At 46.4% G+C, this 19,305-nt stretch overlaps 1 protein-coding gene across 1 annotated transcript in view; it reads left to right on the forward strand.

The window, feature by feature from the left end:
- Nucleotides 1-19,305, forward strand: part of Itpr1 (inositol 1,4,5-trisphosphate receptor type 1) — a gene marked incomplete at its 5' end in the record, with an annotated part of 210,471 nt that overhangs the window by 113,094 nt on the left and 78,072 nt on the right. The window lies entirely within an intron of this gene.

Raw genomic sequence — 19,305 nt, forward strand, 5'->3', positions numbered from 1 at the left:
AGCAATGGCCCAAGGGCCACGTATAACCACCTGACCATGTTTGTATAAAGTTTTATTGAAACAAAGCTGTCCTTCAGTGTTCTTCATGGTACCTCCCACTCACAGGGATGGAGCCGAGCAGTTGGAATAGAGACCCTTAGCACCTATGATGTTTACCATGTTATCTTTCTGAAAATAATTTGCCAACCCCTCGACTTGCTTAATTATTATTACTGACTCATAAGCCACGTTAAGGAAAGAGGAGTGGATTTTATTCTTTTCTTCTGAGTTCGCCCCTACTCCAGAACCAACAGTTACAGATTTTAGGCAGTATTCATCAGATGAACAGTGTCTTAAGTCTCAAGATATTGTAGCCACTCAGTCAGAAAACAATAGGAAATCCTGGGTAATAAGTATCTTCTCTGTCTATGTGTCCATCTATCCAACCAACCATCCTATCTTCTTTTTGGAAGTGAGATAAGGTTGGGTTTATTTTTAGAAAACTGGTTCCTCCATGGAGGAAAAGCCCTTTTCTCTTTATTATATATCTTTACCCCTGCTAGCTGCCTTTATCCTAGATCCAGAAGGCAGGGTAGAGCAGTCATCCTCAGGGGATTGTCCATGTGGCTGAGATTCCAGACGTGTGATCTGTGGGCCCTCTCTGACCATCTAACCCAAGGGCCTCCCACTTTAAGGTTAGTCACTTCCTTATAGCCTCATGGACTGCTATTTCTGTGCTTCTCACAGAGGTTTTCACAGAGGAAAAGACAGGGATCCCTAATGGCTCCTAGTTACCTTTGAAATACCTGAGCTGATGAGACCTTGTCTCCCATAGTCTCTTCCTTTTGTATACTTCCTGCATGATCTCATTCATTTCTCAAGGCCTTCCCAGCCAGCATTTCTGCCAACAGCTCCCAAAGATTTAAGCTCTGGGTCCCACCTCTTTACTGATTTATAAATCCCTGTTCAAATCCCTTTAGGGCATCTTTACCTCAGTTAACTCTAAGTAGCATGACTCCCATCAGGCTGCCATCTGCTCTCCTCTCTTCCAGGCCATTTCTATGTCAAGACTTTGCCCATGACTGACTCTCCACCGCCAACCACCCAGCCACCTAAGCTAGAATCCTTGAAGTTGTTAATTACCTTTCTGTCTTACTATTGGCCACGAATTAATTCTGTGCCCATTTTACCTCCTGGTGGTTTTCAGCCAGCATTCGGTTATCCCCTTGAGCCAGGAAATTGACACTCTAGAGTTAATAATATGTGCAGAGTGGACCGGCTAGGGTCAGAGTAGGGCTGTAAAACAAGCCTAAGTCATTGGAGCTCATCCTCTCTGTCACCTTGATTTGCATCCTACCTGTCTTGACTACATGAGACCCAGTTTGGTACTTAACCCCATTCAGCAGTAGGACAACCCTGCCACAGCTACCCTGCATCTTCTAACAGTGGTGTTGACTACACCTCCAAAGAGAAGCCTGGTCATCCTTTTGCCTGTTTTCAAAGCCCCCCCCACCCATGGAGAACAGACTCCATTGCCATGCTGGTGAAGTCTGTGAATGCCCTGCAAGACAAGGCAGTGTCTGGGTTTCTGCCTTCTCGTTCCCTACACTGTCTTTCCCTACACCTGCATGCTGGCCAACTGGGTGGGGCCATGTACCGAAATACCTTTGCTCTGCGTGGGACATGCTCACTTTCCCTTAGTCTCCTGTTCTGAAACCTTGCTCTTGATTCCCTGAAGCAGAAGCAGTGGTCTCTACTTCTGGTCAATGCCTTACTTGGGATAGAAATGATTCAACCTCAACTGGGGTTGGGTAAAGACCCAAGGGAACCAAGGTTCAAGCTTCCTGCCCCACCCAGGACGCTAGAGAAGCTCCTGTATGTGATGGATGGAGTACACTTACCCTGCATATGAGTCAGTGTTCTTGATCCCACTCTCTAGGTCTTTCCTAGGAACTTGGTGAGACCATATGTGGAGGTACTCAGCTCAGCATGGGGCCTGACACATAGTTCTTGCTAATGAGTAGTAGCTTTTACTTTCGGGCTGTACTTCTTCTCGCTCCCACACACCCAAGAGTTTAATTCCCTGGTCAGGAATCCATCTGATTCCCCCGCATGAACACCACAGTCTGTGCTCAGGAAATACTCCCCGAGGAAAGAGATGATCTGGCCCTGGTCCTTCATGCCACCGTGTTATTTTAACAACTTACCTGTCCCATTGCCAATGTCAGGAGAGCTTGCTAATGTTGATTGACATCTTACTGGAGTGCCTTCTTTAAGGATAAGAAGGAATTAGGTTTTTCAGAGCCCTAAGGAAATAAATACATAAAGTCAATGAAGAACTATCTCATGGGCTAGCGCCTTCCTTTATTCTTTCATAATAATGACTACCAACTGAAATAAGGAGTACGGGAAGCCAGGAACTCAGCTATGGGCCCTCACTGCCCAGGCTCATTTTTGCTTCATTTGTCAGTCCTGTGTGAAAGGCGCTGCTGTGACCCCTTCTTATAGAAGAGGAAACAGGGTTCAAGGCTCTCAGAAAGACAGAATAGCTGGTGGTCGCATAGATGCTGTTCCCTGGCAGGAGTCTTAGTTTTGGTCTCTGCACAGTGCTGAGAAGTCTCACCAACTTCCCTAATGGGCCCATTTTCCCCTTTGGGAATCTTGTTATCTTTGGTGGCAGGCCCTCTTTGAAGAATGTGCTGCCCTTCTAGAACCTCAGAAGTAGCTTGTGTGGTTGATCGCTTTGCTTCGTTGATAAACTTTGCTGTAAATGACAGAAGAATACGCCATGAAAGGCTTTCCCTTCAGCTTGGCTGTCACTCACTTGCCAAATAAAGCCTGTGCTTATTAAATGCATCTTCCCCTTCAGCAAGTGTCCAGTTCTCAGATCCATGAAAATTAGTGACAAGAAGGCTTTCCTTTGAGGCTCCCCTCCATGACATGGAAAACAGACCATTTAATTAAAGGTCTTAAGAAAAGTTAGATCACTGAGACTTCTCCCCTTGCATCTAAAGAGCATAGACTCACTGGCATATGCGGGGCTTAGTGAAGCTCAGCTTTTGCCCACTTTTCAACAAAGTTAAACAGGCTAGATATACCCCCTATCCAAACCTTTGCTGGCTGAAGAGTACTCTTCTTTGAGGAAATGACAAGAAAGGGAAGGGACTTCTTGGCTTCATCAAGTATCCCTCACTATGTTGGGTTACATGAGCTGGCCCCAGTTACAGATGAGGAAACTGAGGCCCAACAAAAAACAGTCTTATCACTGTCCCGAGACATCAGAAGCAAGGTTTGAATGCAAGCTTTCCTCCTTCCACACTCTCTCACCTACATTCCACATGACACAGCCTTTCAGTCACACAGGCAGGAAGTTCATCAGTGCGCATTCATTCTGACCGTGGCCATGCCAGATAGCAGTGTGTGTCTTATCTTTGGAGGTGAGAGAAGGCCATAGTTCCTTTTTGATCTGAGAAGCAAGCCCTAGCTGCTTTGGCATATCCAGTTAGCTTTAAAGGTTGACTTTTGAACCCATACAAGGAAACATGTTTGGCCTCTCATTGGTGCATAAGCTTTTCTTTCGTTTGTGTTTGTATTCTCATTGTGTGTAGCTTTGTCTGGCCAGAGGTGAGTGTATCCAGCCATATAAAAGCACTTGTTCCGTCCTTACATCTCTAGGTGTTTTCTGGACTTTATCTGGAGGGAGAGGGATTGCTGGGATACACCTCAGATGGGTGTTGCACACCCCTTCTACTATCCCCAGTTTGGCATGCATGTGTGAGATTTATGCCTGTCTTATATTTACAAGAGGAAGTATCCCATTTAATTTTATTTTCACACTAAAACTGAAGTGTTAAGAGAACATAGTGTTTTAACACTCTCTTGGTTATCAGCTGCAGAGCGGAGGTTGCGTATTGTCACATACAGTTTTCTGAGTACATTTCTACATTTGTTACCTGGCAACGCTGCTGCGTCGGCACATGAAGATGTGTCAGTTTCTGCCAGTTCTTCACTCTCTGTACTGTAGAAGGGGGGAATGCTTGCTTCTCTGCACGGATGGAGACTAGGAGAAGGCACGGAGCTGACGGGCTTAGAGAAAGACTGGCTCCGCGTGCACCAGAGGTTGTCCTGTCTCGGCCACAACTGCCTTGAATCTTGTGTCTCTTTCCTCCTGGGTTAGGTGAGGGGTTTGTTGTATTCGGCCACCGGGAATCCTTGTTGATGATCTTTGATCTTCTTAAACTCAAAACAAACAACAGCCACCTCATGTCCTCGTCATTATATGAGTCACATAGGCCATTTTAATATTGCAATAAAGATAGCCTTAATTGCTTTCATTTGATCCCTAGCCTCCTGCCTGATTTAACTGTTATGGTTTTGACTACCTGTGACTTCTGATGATGAAGGAAATCCCATAGTACAATGAGAACCAGAGCATCTCTTGCTGAAGGGCAGCCGCTGAGCTGATTATAGCCCAACGGAGTGTTTTCGCTTGCCAGAACCCTGAACTGAAAACGCTCATATAGAGCTGTATCACTAAAGTGGGGCCTTTATGTGCTCTGGGGTGATCACAACCCACCCCTCATTTGACTAATGCCTACCTGTCTGACCTTTGAAAACAAGGCAGTTGAAACCCATGTATTAAGGGTTTAAAAGTCCCTAGTGTACCTCTACATTCTAAGATTCAGGAAAAGCTTCCTAAGACTAAGGGCGTTATATTCTCCAGTACCTGTAGTATCATCTTGAAGAATGCTTGCTAGGGGCAAGTTTCCATGGTAACAGTTTTGAAACAGTCAGATGGCATTAACAAGTTAAACAGGAAGTCTTCTGGCTCACAGGCACGTCCTATAAGTGTAGGACCCAGCCATGACAAGCTCAATAGAGGTCTGAGTCTCAGTAGTTTAGTTTACCCTCAAACAATATCTGGTTCCGATAAAGACCACAAATTGAGACTACCCAGGCACCACCCAGGAACAGAACATCCAAAGGAAATTCCTAACGTTCCAACCGTTGTAGAAAGGATCACCTGCCAGCACACACCCATTGCTTTGCACCAGGACACCCCTAGACAAATATCAGCCAATGAGGGGTCCTAAACCTTAGAAATCCCTCACCCCCATTTTTGATACTATAAAAACCCAACTCTAACTGAGCTCCGGGCTCTCCGACCACTCCAATATGTTGGACACATGGAGAGACAAGTTTGCTAACTTGTGTAAGAATAAAGGCCCTTTGCTTTTACATACAGGATTCGGTCTCCTAGTTGGTTTTGGGGGGACTCCATGATCTGGGCATAACATAAGTACAGCTCCTTAGAAGGAAGCCTAGGGAAGTCTGTGACAGAGTCCAGGACGCTGCCTCTGGAGGGTCTAAGACAGGCCAGGTTTTGGGACCTGTTGGTTTTACAATGGAAGGTTTGTTTGTATCAGTTTTTCATGAAGTAGTCTATTGGTTTCTTCCTGTCTTGCCCATTAAGGAAAAGAAAGACAGACAGACACCTTTCTGTGCCCAGAAGGTGGTTAGAATCCAGCACTTAGTTGGAAACCTTGGTCTCAAATACTCAGGTCTACCCAGGGAGTCACTTTTGTGAGACTGGCTTTGCCTGGTAGGTTTACTCCCAGCTTTTTCAGTTTCCACCAGGAAAGGTTCCAAGAGGAAGTCACAAGATTCTTTACCTGTCTTTTCTATTGCTTTGTTTGTTTTCTAATATCCAAAGTGTACTTGACTCAGAGGGTTCCTGACTTGGGCCTGAGGAGTCCCTTTAACTTTGGATGTCTGTATCGTGCTGTTTAAACTTTAAGGCGACACCTAACTACATTAGAGCCCTCCACCAGCAGGCTGAGGCGAACTTTAAAGAAAAACCAGGTCATGCGCATGTTTTTGGTGAGCACAGGAATCAACAAAGAGACGTTACATAACTTCTATTTATGTCCTCCTTGCTCACTATCTGCAGGCAGGCAAGAGTCGCAGAGCTGGGATTTAATGAGCTCTCTGGGTTTGCTCACCTTCCTGAGCTGGTAGGAACCAGCTTGTTCTCAAAATGCGTCAGGAAAGAATCAGGCTGTGGGTGGGCGGCCAGGGGTAGGTGGACTGCATTGTTGCCATGGTGTTTTTTAATTCCCCTGTCTCTCACAGATCCTGCTCTCCCCTTCCCTGACTCCCCAACCCCCCTCCTTTTCTTTTCTTTCTTTTTAGTCCATAAGCTTCCTTGTTTCTCACACCCACTCATGATTTCTTGGAGCTGTCTCAGGAAACAGGAATATTTTTCCTCCCTTCCCCAAACACCCCCATTGTGTAGCTCCAGGGCCTCAGAAGAGTTTTTTCCTAAGGTGTTCTTTTCCCACCCTCCCTTGTCTATTTTCCCGTGATTTTTTCATAACCACTCCCTCCATTGCAGGGGCTTATCCTCCCCTGTGGCTCGAAAGGGGCTGGCTGGCTGCTGCTAGATTGCTCCGGAACCAGGTGGATTCCGTTGCTTCTTGTGAAGCAGTTTGCCCCCAGGAGAGAGGTTGTTTGTGTTCCCTACCTCCTGGTCTGTGCTCTTGCCCTCAGCTGAGTGACATCTGTCTCCTCTGACCATATTATGAAATAGAATCCCACATATTATAAAAGAGATTCATAGGAAAACAAGAGAGTAAGTTTGTCCCATAATAATGGTTCTCAGATAATTTGGTTGACTCTTATTACCTGAAAGTTAACAGGTTGAAATTAACCCGTATTAAAAAAAAAAAAAAAAAAGTGAGGGATTAGGGAAGTAGCTAAGTGGGACAGTGTGTACTTGCTGGGTTTGATCTCCATGTTCTGTCTCTCTCTCTCTCTCTGTGTCTCTGTCTCTGTCTCTCTCTCTCTCTGTCTCTCTCTCTCTCACACACACACACACACATACACAACACATGGTGACTCTTCTCTGATATACAGCAAGGAAGATATATCGGGCTGAGAACCTTGATATATAGGGCAGCTGGGGAATGAATGCTCCCTGCACTTTGGCTCCTGAGGGAAACCACCCAGATTTCTGTGCTGACTTTGTGTTGATCCCTACACACTCACCAGAGCGGAAGCTTTTCCTAAGTACAGAAGAAAACGTTGGCATGAAAAACTCCAAAGAAAAGAATAAATCAGGCTTGAGGTTTTTTTTTTTTTAAGTAAAAATTTAAAAAGTTAGACCCACCCCTGCCTTGCTTACAAGTTGTGCAATCCTTAATAGAGGTAGCCTGTTTGAATAATCAAAGGCAGGCTGACTTCCCTTCGTTAACTTGAGCTGCAGACATCTGCATAAAACATCCCAGATTCCAGACTGAATAGGTAATTTTTTTTTTCCCTCTGAGTAACCGAAGGGACTTTCCCTTTGGAAACCTTCCAGCAGAATTAACTTGATGGTTGAGACCTTTCTCTCCCTGGTGCTGAGTCTGGAAGGCAGGGCCTTGTGCATACTCGGCAGGTGTCCTACCACTGAGCTCCTGCTGGGAGAGAGCCAGCAGCTTGATCCCTGGTGTGGGTCTCTTCAGTCGCCTTCAGTCGCCTCGCACCCAAGCCTGGAGAACCACTCTGAGAACCTTCTTGTTTGCAGCAGTCCCGTGCCTGGTGCAGTAGCTCTCCTAGCCACCTTGGAACCTACCGAGCAAGCGAGCGAGCACTTACATTTTCAGAGGTCCACTAAGATCCCCTCTGAAAGTGGCTCTCTGTCGTGTCTTATCAGTCTCCCATACCTGGGCTTTGAGCCTGCTTCATCAGTGTGACTCAGACGCTCAAGGCTGTGGTCCTGTCGAGCGTATGAATTCCTCACTTCATTGTTCCAAGAACCCAAGACTTAAAAAAAAAAAAAAGATGCTGCCACTGAAGGATTGAAGAGGCATGTGCTGCAGTCGCCCTCAGCAGCCAGCATTTGAGAAACGTGTTTTTATTAATGTCCTTGTAATATGAGCCCACAGACTGTTCAGCCCCAAGTTTGTAGTTGTCAAGCCCGGGGAGGGAGCCAGCTTCTAAGGCGGAAGGCCCACAAAGAATTGTCCTTCCTGCTCCCAACTTAATGATGCCTGCAGCTGTGTCTCGGAGGCTGGGTTGGTTAACTGTTAACTGGGTGGATTAAAGATCCCCAACCAGGCTGAACCTATCCCAGAGTTAGAAGCAAGAAACCGCGCGGTGCCAGCAGCACAGCAGTAGCCTGCAGCCAGCCCCCCCGGAGTGTGCCGCTTTCCCCACTTGGCAGAACTTTGAGCCTTCGCATACCCGGAATTAAACCTCAGCTGCTAGATACAAGCAGCTTAAGGGTTTTGTTATTCATTCATTAATACAGTAAATATTGAGTACGAAACAAAATGCTTGTGTGGGTCGGGGACAGGGACAGTGCCAGTTGTGACCTTACTAGTATCCCATTCCGTGGGTGAGTTGGGCTAGGAAACCAGCAGGCATCCAGTGCATAGCACAACTGGGAAAGCAAGACAAGGAAGCAGACTGTCCCTAGGATGGCAAGGGCAGCTGTGGAGGAGACATTTCTCCTGAGACCTCACAGGTGGAATGGGGCGAGAACAATTCCGGCCCAGGGGCTGGGTGTGTCGGAGTTGCCGAGGAGGCCAGGATGGCAAGAGCGCTGTGCAGGGGCAGGCAGCAGCGTGAGGTGACTGTTCAGCTATGGTAACACGCCTGTCATCAGGTGGGAGGCTGGATTAGGTGATCTCCACGCTCCCTGCCAGTCCCTACTCAGTGCTTCTAAAGGGCACCAAGTTGGCTCAGGTCAGTGACCTGCTTGGATACATACTGCTGCTGCCAGGGCTGGGCTGGAATATGTTGAGCTAATGAAGATGAGCACCATGTAATTTCAACCTGCCCACCTCCGTCCATTTGGCCATCTGTACATGTCACTGTCAGATGCTTTTCTGGTCATGGAGACATTGCCTGAAGGGCCAGCATAGTGACATGGGCCTGCTGGGCTAAGAGATGTGATAGCCTCAGGAGTATATCTGAGAGTGAGTTGAGTTGGACAGGTGGTCCAGGGAAGACTGCAGGTGACAGCCGGTTCTCCATCAACTGGTCAGTTTTTGTCTTTGGCATGAGAGGGTATATTTTATCTTATCTGATTTTTGATTTTATGGTCTAGTGGATTTGTCACAGTGGAGTGTGTTGAGAGTAGGGAAGGGTGGAAGGGGGTAGCATTGAATCTTGCCAGGTGTCTGGTACCACAGGAACTGTTATGTGTATTTCCTATTTACTCCTTCTAATAGGCGCCTGAAACCTTCTTAATCTTCCTCTTTCCTCCTGAAGATGAGGAAATTACAGCCGGATTTTAACAACTGACCTGTCCAAACTCATCTAGTTCCCAGAACTTTCCCATGTACAGGTATCGATATAGGATATAGGATGTTAAGCACTTTCTCTGCCCTGGGGCTCTGCACAGACACAGAAAATGTGTGAGCCAAGTAATAGTCTTCGTCCTGCTATACATTTCAAGGCAAGGTCCCTGGGAACTTCGAAGCTCTGAGTCAGGAAATGCTGATCTAGGTTAATGAATGGTCCCTTCAGGTACACAGAAGAAGGGTCTGTTCAAAAGGTTGACTTCTTTAGGTCTCTTTCATAATGTCTTGGATCACCACACCCATCCATGTGGGAAAGACTAGCTAGCCATGACCAGGACCTCAACCATGGGCTCTCCTCTGTCCAGGGTAAAGGTGCCACCCTTGGCCCCTCCGTAGCTGATGAAGAGTGCATTGCTTTATATTGAGCTGCACTTAGATGAATGATGGTGGTGTCTTTTCATCCTGCCTACCTACATCCCTTCACCGTCTACATGTTTCACTGTGGAACATCGTGGCTCCAGGATGATACCTGATGAAGAAGCTCATTGCAGAATGGTCTTGAGGGGTTGGGAGATGGAACGCTCATTTATTTGTGTGAGAAATTTAATGTCCTAGCATGTGTCTTGTCTTTCCTTTTGCTTTCTTCTTCCTGTCTTTGGTAGGATGTCACTATGTAGGTTAGGGCCTCCATCTCTCAAGAGCTAGGATTTATAGACCTGTGCCAACCCACTTAATTCAGAATACATTCCTTGTTTTTTTTCCAAGCACTTCTCACATATTTCTTTTGTGATGTCATGATGCAGGCTGGAGGTCTGAGGGGGAGACCTCCATGCACACCCCACTTAAGATTCCACAGGGAATCTGTGGGCAAGCCAAGACAGGACATGAGAGTTTCACATAAACAGCCCGAAGTGACTTTTTGAATCATCGCCCCAGAAGGTGCTTTAAGGCAGTCCCCAAAGTCATATCCCAGATTGTTGGCCATTTTCTTCTTCTCTGTTTGAAAAGATGTGTATGGGTTGAGACTGTGAGGCCTTAAATCCTTTGAACAGAAGTCTTCCCTGGATCTAGTTGGGATTTATAGTAATTAAGAAAAGGCACTATTATTGTTTTTAAAACAAGGCTCATACCCACTCAGACACAAACCAAAATACTTTTGTGCACTTGTGGGAGACTAGCAGAGACCCCATTGTAGTTCCCTTCACTACACCATGGAGTTCTTGATGGCTCTGCTTCATTGTTCTTAAAGATTGCATCTATTTTACCTTCCATTGGTCATCTTTGTGTTTTTCCGAGAGATTTTAAGCTTCCTCTTCATGTCCTTGGCCAGAAATCAAACCAGTGTGTTCCAACAAAGATACTGACTTTTGGAAATCATAGCAAATTTTGGTAGTTAAATCAGGAGAAAAAGATAGCTCCGAGCCGTAGGGTTCTCCAAAGCAATGGCGTTGTCTCTCAAATCCTTCTGAGCGGCTCTTAGGTCTTACAGGAGAGTGATTGCTGCTGACATAACTGTATAGTCAGCTGCTTTGAAAGACATTTTATTTCACTTATTTATTTATTTTTATACACAAGTTCTCACTATGTAGCCTAGGCTGATCTCTAATTTAGAGGTATTTTTTTCCTGCCTCAGTCTACCGAGTGCTGGAATTGCAAGACTGCAGTGTGCTACCGTGCCTGCCTGGCCTAATTTTTTAAAAGTATACTTTGTTGGCTGAGATGTTGTTGATGAATATGTATGAAACTATTCCTATTCTGATCTGCATGGTGATCTGCATGCTATGCTACAGAGATGGGGCAGAATCTCCCAGCAAGTGCTAACTCCTGTGGGCACTGAGAGACGAATAAAGGAGAGAGCAGTTGAGCCTCCTGCTTCAGAAAAAGCATGCATCTCAGAACAGGGTGGACTTAACTGCTGGTTAAAAAATAAATTATTTTACTTTGAAGAGCATCATTAAAGGTCTGTATTGGCCTTGACCCTGAAGACCAGGAACCTAGTGAATCCAAGTGACAGTTTCCTTGTCTTTACCCCTTCTCTCAGGCATCAGAAGTCAGTGATGGGCCTAAACATGTCCTCTGTCCGTTCTTGGTTGGCAGAGTAATTGAATATTGGTGTACCTCTTTAAGCCATCAGAGGTGACTGCAGTTCAGAAAAATGATGTCGAGACATTGATGATTTTTTGTACACCCTTGGTTTTCTTTGTTGGTTCCTCCCTTCCCATGTGGAAGTTTATTTTATGTCTTAGCTCATTCAAGCCTGAAACAGCCTCAGAAAACTTGGTAAAGTCAGAGCTTCAGGTGTTTATTTGAAACCCATCAAACCATGAAAAAAAAAAACTTGACTTTTCTGTTTTGAGACAGGCTTTAGCTATCCAAGATTCTATGTAGACAAGGCCTAGAGCCCATAGATCTTTACCTACCTCTGGCTCCTGAGTGCTGGGATTAAGGGCATTACCACCACACCCAGCTTAAAATTTGACTGTGTTGAGTTTTAATAACTTTTTCAAAGGGAAGTTGTCCCTTTTTATTTATCCATCTTGGAACTACTGAAGAACAGTTCATTTAAAAGACTTAAGGGGCTAGAGAGATGGCTTAGTGATTAAGCAAGCATACTGTTCTTGAAGAGGACCCAAGTTTAGTTCCCAGCACCCTTGTTAAGTACCTCACAACCACCCATAATTCCAGCTCTCAGGGGCCCAACGTTCCATTTTTTCAGATAAGGAATCCTCAAGACACAAGTGAGGTTGTTGAACTACCTAAGACCACAGGATTGGCTAGTGAGGAGCCAAAGCCAAAATGTTAATTTCTGAGTTCCAGTTCTACGGGACTGTGTGCCTAATTGAGTGTAATATTTGATGTCAAAAAGGGATTATTTGGAAGTGAGAGTTAACAAATGTACTAAGCATCCTTGTTACCTGTGGAGGTACCAGCCTTGGTACCTTTCACAGTGATTCTTTCCCATGATAGTAGTCAATGTTTACACCTCTGACAGAGTTGGAGGATAGTGGTGGGATGGCTTATTAAAAGCTGCAAGGTATCCAGACTATGACAGACTCTTGTTCCACAGAGATAAGTTTAACAAAGCAGTGGTTGAAGGCAAGAGTATCAGAAGCATGCCAGGCTAAGTGTGGGGGCACCAAGCATTAGCTGTATGACTTGGCAGATTACATAACTTCTTGGAAGCTCTGGGTTTTTGGGGTTTTTTTTTTTTTTTTTTTTTTTTTTTTTTTTGGTCTGTAGAGCTTATAATGACACCTACCTATGGGGTAGCTGAGAATGAATGGAGATAGTGTATATCACATGCTTGGGCAATGTCTGGCAAACTGGCATCCGTCCTTTGCTGTTGACTACTATATACTTTACAGAAAGGCCCCAGGAAGTGGTAAAATCTCAGTTAATCACAGGTGCATAGCCACTGTCATTACCTTGTTCCATTGGGGAAGGCAGAAATTCAGTTAAGATGCCCCTCTAGTCCCAGAGCTAATGTCAAAAAGAGTAAAGCGAAGAGTAAAGGTAGACTCTTCATCAGCTCTCTGACACACCGTTATTGGCTCACCGCTCAGCCACATTTTTCAAATTCTCGGACTCAGCCCAAGGACTCAACTCATTCTGCAGCAGATTAGTGAGCCTTGCCGAGTATACAACGTCACGGCTATATCAGTCAGGGTCACAGCTTGTGAAGCAATCAAATAGGGAGAAAAAACTCACTTTCTGGGTTTTCTCAGGGTCTAGTTTGAGTGTTTCTAGAAGGTGACACCACAGGGTGAAAATACCTTTCTTTGGAGAAGGATCGAAGTCCTACCACCATCCTGGCCCAGGGCTGCTCCTACAGGGAGACTTTCTAGATCACAGGCGTCTCCACTACCTGCATTCACCTATCCCACAAAGAGGCTCCTCCAAACTGAAGATCCCAGTGCCTAGGCAGATACAAGCAGATGGCTCACTTTCCAGTGAGCACCGTGATAGTGGAAAAGCCTGCCTTTCGCCTGAGTTCTGAGCTCTGTAGCCTCCTTTCTGACAAGGAAGACCTCTGCCTCCCATTCACTTACTTTCCTGGCTATGTGTCCAGTCTATAGGAAAGGCCTCTATCTCCTGTTATGATCTTTTCCAGACCTAGGGCCCACGGTTTAACTAGGGATATCACCCCTTCTACTTAATTCTACCACACCTCAGATATCTTCCTGCTTTCTGCAGGGCGCCTCCACTCTCTGCTGGACCCTCACCTCAGGGCACCTCTTGTTATATAATAAGCCTAGCTGCATGTCTTTGTAAGAGCTCAGGTGGAGGTAGCAGGTGGCCAACAGGCTAATTAAGCAACATTTTATTTTTCAAGATGGACCAGAATAGCAGGTAACTGTATTATTCTTTGGGACCTTCCTCCTTCAGTTCCTTGGCACCTGTCACACTCAGCCCAAGATGGGAAAACTGTGCCCAAGACAGTGATCACAGAATAGGAGCACCAGCTAGGACTCTAACCACAAGCTTTTGTGGTCCTGAAGAACTGAACTGAGCAACGTCTTAGTTTGGTTTCTGTTGCTGTGGTAAATGCCATGACCAGGAGTGACCTGGGGGAGGAAAGGGCTTGTTTCATCTTACACTCTCATGTCACTGAGGGAAGTCAGGACAGGAACCTGGTGGCAGAAACCATGGAGGAGTGTTTGCTTTCTTATACACCCCACTACCAACTTCCCAGGGGTGGCACCACCCACTATGACATAGGCCTTCCCACGTCAGTAAGGAGACAGAGGTCTCCTTGTGACCTTTATGAAACTCTGTTCCTGTGTGAGCCTCCATTTCCTCATTTGTATAATGTGAATAGCTAAATGAGTATTTTGTAAATGTGAATTAGTTCCAAGAGGGAGTTTGGGTGGTTCTGATACCATCTCAAAGGGATCCTTTATGCCCACCTCTCTTATCTAAGGTGTCTTCTCAGGAGATAGTATTTAGGAAGGAGAGAGAACAGGAGTCATGCTGGGAAAGACACTGGGTCCTGCCAGTTTCTCCCAGCTCCAGCTGTAACAGCCTGTGATCTCTAGTCTCATCTTCTTTGTTTTGAACCTTGGCTAATAATGGCTGTCCTCTTCCCCAGCCCCACCCCACCCCACCCCACTGCCTGGAGATGGCTGGGGCCAGCAGCCACTTCCTTACCCTACTCCTGACCCCACTTCCTTCCCTTAAGCATGTCACGTGCAAACCTACCATACGTCCTGTCTGCTTGGCAGAGAGCGTCTGCCCCTGAACAAGCCCTGTTTCCTTTGCCTTTTCAGCCTCTGCTCATGTCTGCCCACCAAGGCTATCTTCCTGTTGGGCAAGAGGTAGAGTTTAATGTGGCTCTGCCACAAGCCTCTGACCTCCCCTGACCCTAGTGCACTTGTGTGCAAAGTACTGCGTTTCTGAACGATCTTATCTAGCTTGGCGATCTACTCAGATGCTGATGAGACAGCATCTATGAAGAGGGTTTTGGCATCCAGTGTGACTTGGAGATAACAGAAGGGTGAGGACAGGTCAGTGAGGGGCAGACAGATGCCGTTCCCTTGGGTAACCAGGGATGTTCTGAAAGTGGCCCCATCTGTATATATTACTGAAGTTCCCTAGCATTCTGGAACCAAAACAGCCTTGTCTCTTCAGTGTGGTGCAATTTTTACCCACAATAATATGTACAGATTTGAAGAGTGGAACTTGATTAGATTTTTTAAAAAGGTTTTTACACTTATTGTATGGCTACAATAACAGATGACCACAAACCTAGAGACTTTGGGTTATAAAATTCATTATCTTACAAGTTCAGCATGAATTTTTCTAGATCACCATCCAGGTGCCTGCAAGGCCATGTTCCCAGATAGAGGCTCCAACAACACTCCTCTTGCTGGCTGTTTGCAGCCTCTACAAAGTGATTACACTTCTCAACTAGGCTCCCAGCCTCCTCCTTTAAATCCAGCAGCAAGAACTGACTCCTCATACGGTCGCTCTCCCCCATGTTTTCCAGTGTTGAAGGATCCCTTCTTGTCTTGTGATGACAGCGGCCCCTGTGGTGACCCAGGGTTTCTCCTTGTTGAAGGTTGGATGACCAGCAGTCATTCATTTCTAGTGTAAGGTACAGTACACACGGATAGGATACAAGGATGCAGATATGGCTGTCTTCAAGAAGTCCCTTGTTTGCTACAACATCTGTGCATCAGCCGCTGTCATCAAGATGGATCTTTCGCATCAAAGCGTTACCTTAGTCTTTTCATAGTACTTCCCATCACTGCCCACAGAGACAACTGCCATTTTCATTTCTGCCGCCATGTAGTGCTTCGTGCCCTGGGCTAGATTTGTATCAAAGTGTTCCCAGGTGGTATGGAGGGTAAGATTCAGAAAAAGGAAAATCTCTGTCTGACAGCTCTTGGCCTCGGTGTAGAGGCAATTCACTGAAATAGGTTCAGGGAAGAAAGTGGACATGAGACAAGGTAGGGCTGAGACTTTGCGGGCTGTGTATCTGTTTGCACTGGTGCTCTGACCCACATGGTGTGACAAAGCATAGCTAGTCTCCCTTCTTAGCACCATGGACAGGTTACCAGTGAGCAGTGATAAGGGCCCAGTCTCTTAATGTCTGGATCTCACCAAGGAGAAGGCAAGTGAATGGCGCTAGCTGGTTCTGCCAGGTTGTCCCAGAGCCCAAGTGGCTCCACATCTGTCCTCTCCACATGGTACACCTCGCTGCGCTGTACTTCTTCACTCTCTCTGCCATCAGTATTCATGGCTCTTCTTACAGAAGATGCCACCACTTCCTTTGAGAGACCGGAAGTCTTCTTCCAACTGTCTGTGTCGCTTGGTCTTTCTGAGAGCCCAGGCCTGTGCTCCATTCTACCCTAAACCACTCCACCTGGGTGTCCTGGTGAGGTCACATTCTTCGTAACTGTGACAGGGTCTGGGGCATGCTAAAGTATTTAACATGCATTGTCATTTACGGTCCTGAGAATTAACACTCAGCAGGTCCTTCGTTAAGATGCTGAGCCAAAGGTTTCCTGGCGCCTGGGGAAGAAGGCAGTGGACTTGACCTCCTGTGAGGGTGGCTCCAATCCTCCATGTGGGACTTCAGGACCACCATACTGTTACTATACTCATTTTGCAGATAAGGGAAGCAAGACATCAGAGACTGTTATTTCTGGGCAGTGGATATCAAGCCAGGCAGTGGGTCTAGGCTATGTACTCTGTGTGTGGTGGCACCCCCTTCGCCTGGCGGGACTGTATGAGGGACCTGGGATTGAGACCCACACCATGCATTGCCTGCTCCATGACAAACTTCCCTGGAGGCACTGACTGCACCTCTCCTGTTGTTGAAAATGCACAGCTGAAACAGTGTGTTGGGGGACACCTCACCCACCTTCTGCAGTAACTATCTCTTTCTTGTTCTCTTCACAAAGCTGCCTCAGGTCCTTGAGGAGCTGACCAAGGATTGGTATAAATAATGCAGAATAAACAGAGTGGCCAGTTGCAGACATACAGAGAAGCCTTTGCCCTTCTCTCATTTCAGGAGAGCTTCCCTTACTTTGGAGGTGTCAGCTGACATCAGCTGGGTTATCCCCCCCCCCTGGATGCTGAGCCCTGCGGTTTACAGCAGACTGACTAGCTGTGTGTACCTCTCACTCTTGGGGGAGCCGGGTGACAGGCTTCGTTTACTTACTTACTTCGTTACTTACTTAAAGGATTTTGATTTTTTGAATGACCAGATTGTCCCCATATAATTTTAAAGTTGCCCCATGCTGGTATGGCAACTACATGAATTCTGCTGAGGGCCTTCCTTCAAGTGAGTCCCAGCAGGTCTGCCTTGAGCAGCCTTCCCTGTGACCCTGAGTGTGGACGGTGTTGTGTGGCCTGTGTCCATGGGAAGGCCAGTCCCAGGAATTAGGCAGCTGTGGTTTGGTTCTGCGTTGCTCATGGCTCATTTTATTTGTGGAGGTGTTGGCTCTACCTGGGGGGAACCATTAGAACTTGGTGTCGGATATTTAAGCAGTTTTCCAGAATTTATTTATTGGATGGCATTTATTTTTGTCACGTTTGCGGAATTTAAGAAGGATCCCATTGAGGGGGGCTAGACTAAAGAAGAAACAGAACATTAGGTTCTTGTCATTCTTCTGTCAAATGACGGTAGTGTGCCTACTCTATGCTGAGCCTCATCCAGGGGCTGTGGAGGTGACTGTCAGTCACGGGTCTAGGACACCTGCTTTCATAGAGCTTACACTCATGCACAAACCAGTGAGCAGGTGAACAGCAAATACAATAGTGAACTTTCAGAGCATCCAGTTCTGGTGAGAACAGAACTGGGCATTTGCAAAGTAGTTGATTTGGCCTTTGTTTTGGGATGCCTTCATTAAGAAACCTTAGTGGCGAAACCAAAAGATGAGGAGGGCCTAGCTATGGAAAGATCCAGGAGTGGAACCAAGCGTCTGTCACAGAGCTGTCTTCCAGGAGACCCTTGGATCTCTTTCTCGGGACAAAAGGATAAGTCTTGAAGTGATCCTTGGGGTAGCTGCTGAATTACTGTTTCTTTTCCTCGCCAAGCTGCCAGTGTCATGGTGGGTGGGATCCAGTGCCTGTGTGTTCACTCCTGCATCTCATGTACTTGACACACGGTCCAGCTCATGACAGGTTCACAGTAGAGGTGGGTGACTGTGTGAAATGAGAGGAAACCAGAAAGGAATTCAAAGGCAATCAAGGGCAATGGAGGGCACTCTGGATGTAAACGTAGTTGAAGTTGTAGGGTCTTAGAGGGTGCAGTGAATACACAGTCAAGGAGGTAGACATGGAGCTAGACACTCAGGATGATTGGAAGGGGAAAGTCAGAATCAGAGAGTATTCGAGGGAGAGGCAGCTCCTGTGCTGTGTACAAGAATGAACCAGAAATCAAGAACAATGAGCAAGAAGAAAGGACAGAAGCCAGAAAGTACATGAGTGAACTGGACAGATGTTGGTCACTGTGGTTTATCAGTAGCCAGAAGAGCCAGAGTAACTGCCTGGTAGGCAATGGGTCCATAGCTCTGGGGAATGGTTTGCTGAGTTGGGAATTGGGAGACAGAGGGGTTAGGGGGCTTTGGGACTGAAAGGAAGGGTGTAGTGCTTTCCAGTATCAGAAGCCTGGGCCTCCAGTGTGGGAACTCCATCTTGCCGGAACCAGGTATAAAACTGACAGAACGAGCCCGTAAGAGCAGGAAATACATTGTCTAGAGCTTTGTCTCATTCTTTCGGAAAGGAACGTATTGTATTTTTATGTAAATAATTCACAACAGTGTGGTTCTTGCAAGGGGGTGAAAACGAACACGTAAATGAAGTAGACATACCATATTGTGTTTTCACATCAACAATATACACTATTGCTTGCGATGGGGCCAAAAGCAAATGCACATCCAAGAGGCAAGCTACCTGGTAATTCTGAACACCGTCTAACTACTCCTTCCTATCCTGCGAGGCCTTATTTGACACTCACCTTTTTCTTGAAGAATTTGAGGCTGCTCCCACCCACTGTCACCCCCATCCAAGTTCCCATCATGTGATCAAATGGCTTTCTGACTCTCACCTCTCATTCTGGCCTGTGGACTACAGGTCATCCTGACCTAGGAATAGGCCCTATGGGGCAGACTGCGTGTATTTCCATTCATTGTCTATAGGGATGTGCACAGGAGTATAGGGAAGACCTTGGACAAGTGACCTCTGTGCAGTAATCACTAAAACCATTTTCCATTTTCACTGTTTCTGGAGTTGCCGTGTGTGTTGTGCAGAAGTGAGAGGTGTGGGTCTTCACTGGTTGAACTGCGGCCTAGGGGCGCTGCTCCAAGTTCAGCGCTTTTTGGAGGGAGGGTTCCATGCTGAAAAGCTCAGGCATGAGACCCCAGAGGATGAATGTATGCAGTGGTATTTAGTCCATAATCGGGTCTTCATCATTTGGAAGGCCCGTGGCTGCCTAGGGTCTCCATTTAATTTGTGGGTCTTCAATGACTCTTTCTCACGGGCCTGGCACGGTGTTGAGAATCTACCGTTTGTTTTTTTTTTTTTTTTT

The sequence above is a fragment of the Alexandromys fortis genome, unplaced genomic scaffold, assembly GCF_014885135.2.
Source record: "Alexandromys fortis isolate MF-2015 unplaced genomic scaffold, M_Fortis_MF-2015_v1.1 scaffold_234, whole genome shotgun sequence".
Classification (NCBI taxonomy): domain Eukaryota; kingdom Metazoa; phylum Chordata; class Mammalia; order Rodentia; family Cricetidae; genus Alexandromys; species Alexandromys fortis.